Below are 2,369 nucleotides of genomic sequence, written 5' to 3'. Positions count from 1 at the left end.
CACCGCACACCCACTCTCTTCTCTTCTATTTCTTTCGCTTCTTCTTCCTCTTCTTCTTCTTCTTCTTCCTTCTTGTTTTTCCCGTCGTCTTTTTCTTCTTTCGCTTTCGTGACCGCCGTTAATCCGAAAGTACGTACCGTATGACATTTACGCGAGCTCTTGCGCGCGAACAACGTGAGCGCGATATACAGAATTGCTCGAGTCGGATGCATTAATCTCCGCCGCTTCTTATTGGCTATCTGTCAGAGTTTTTACGAGTACTAAAGTTTCAGAATGCGGACGACACGCCGAGACACTGTTTTCCTGTGTGTGATACAGCTTCGAAAGTAGCGTAGAGTAGTTTCGCTATGATTTCGTTCCTTGTTACTTTTGTATGTATGGGAACGAAGGGCAGTTGTTGGCAGGGTTTAGAAAGAGAGTTTCGAACATTCTATAAACATAGTAATCGCATTAGTACTTAATCCTTGCTGTGCATTATGTATCAAATATCATTCGTTTTCATGCAGAAAAAGCTCGCAGAAGTGACATATATTTCCCATGTCGTTTTACTCTGCACGAAATATTCCAGTTGCAAAAGCAGACAAAAGCATAATAAAAAATTAGAGATACCCGAAAGATTTATTGTATATTATTAGAAAGAACATTATTTAATGTACAATTATTTGTGAAAAATTAGTTCTAGATTAGTATTGTTTATTAATTTATTAGATTAATATTATTTTCAATAATTAATATTATTTTTTCTTGCCAACAATTGAATTTGATGCAAAAGGGAGAACAAGATTATTTTATTATTAATTCTTTGAAAGAAATAGAAAATTGTTTTTAAATTTCCTTATTTTCGCTATAATCGACACGCGAGGAATGAAATAATTTATTATTTACATTAGTAATCCTCAGATTTATATATAAATTTATTCAATAACCAAAAAATGCATGTGTTATTTTAAAAAAGTAATTGGTACAATTAAATGTTTAACTTATTTCCCAATGCACCAAATTATCCGCATCATAGTGTCGTCTCATATTTGATTTTCCCTCGTTGTAATCTCACGCGGGGTCTTTACTTCGAGAGCTGAACGCGAAATGGGGTAAGTTTAGTTTTCGTCGCTTGGCCTTTCTAATCGAACGAACCTTATCAATTTTTACGTTTGACTTCTCAAGAGCACGAAGGAAAATCAACCCTCGTGCGAACCAGACATTAGAACAGTAATCGTAGTCGAAAGCCTGTTGTATCTCGTAACTTTTCAAAGTCGATCGCCATCACCGCCTCGTGCGATTGCGTTGCTTGTCCCACTGACGTGTTGTGTACAATGTCATACATACATACATACATATATATGTGCAAGGCGCTTTCTTATTATCTCCATGATCGTATGTAAAGGCTGCCTTGCAATGCGCTTCATGAGTGTCTTCTTTTATTCCTTCCTTTTTCTTTTCCAATGAAATTACGAGAAGATACTCGTTAAATCGACTCTATCCTTTTCCTTGTATTCAATGTGTGCAAACGAGATACGTATTCATCGATATAACGGCATCATTTACGTGATCATTTAAACGCGCTATCATTTAATGCACAGTCCTCGAAGTAAAATGTAGACCAGAGATTGTCGTTGTTCATTTGTGCACGAATATGCGTGAGCTCGTTACAACGAACATCACACTATAGTATATATATATATATATATATGAGTTAAAGAACCTTATCTCTAATGAGATTTAACCTGCTAGAGCGTATCATTATACAACTGAAATGAGTTTGATATTAGTAAGCGGAAAGGGACGAAAAAACTAAAAACTAGGGGCAAACGCCAACGGAGCAACGTGCCTCAAGGTACTTGCATGGAAGATTCCTAAAAAGGATAAGGCATGCAACGCTCGTATCGCTATCGCGGGTAGAATGAAACAATCCGAATATACACGTCCCATAATTGTCACTCAGATATTTAATTGTTGTTAAACAGTTTACGCTATAATTACAGGATTGAAAATTAAACGCAGTTTAATGGTCATTTAATCTGCAGTTATTTTACGGTTAGATAAAAGAGATGACATCTTTTCAGATTTTGTCCTCAACTACTCTGACACAATCAAAGAGCTGAACCTTCATACATTGACTTTATAGGAAAAATTACTTTTCTCTTTCGGATAATGAAAATAAATAAAAAAAACTAATATTATATATAATATAATGTAAAACAATAGTGTTATTATACAAGAATGATCAAACTACAGTGAATTATATTATATTATCCGTAAACTGGGCCACAGTAATTGAGGATGTTTTAATCGTATTATTGGCATTTCTTAACAAAGTCTAAATTCGGAAGGAAATTTCCAAGTGTCTTGGCATTTTACGGGTTTCGCGG

The 2,369-nt window shown here is 35.2% G+C and overlaps 1 protein-coding gene across 2 annotated transcripts in view; it reads left to right on the top strand.

The window, feature by feature from the left end:
- Rbp6 (RNA-binding protein 6) overlaps window positions 1-2,369 on the top strand; it is a 786,239-nt gene that overhangs the window by 781,363 nt on the left and 2,507 nt on the right. The window lies entirely within an intron of this gene.

The sequence above is a fragment of the Trachymyrmex cornetzi genome, unplaced genomic scaffold (assembly GCF_001594075.2).
Source record: "Trachymyrmex cornetzi isolate Tcor2-1 unplaced genomic scaffold, Tcor1.1 scaffold11, whole genome shotgun sequence".
Classification (NCBI taxonomy): domain Eukaryota; kingdom Metazoa; phylum Arthropoda; class Insecta; order Hymenoptera; family Formicidae; genus Trachymyrmex; species Trachymyrmex cornetzi.
This window is presented reverse-complemented; position numbering and strand designations above follow the sequence as displayed.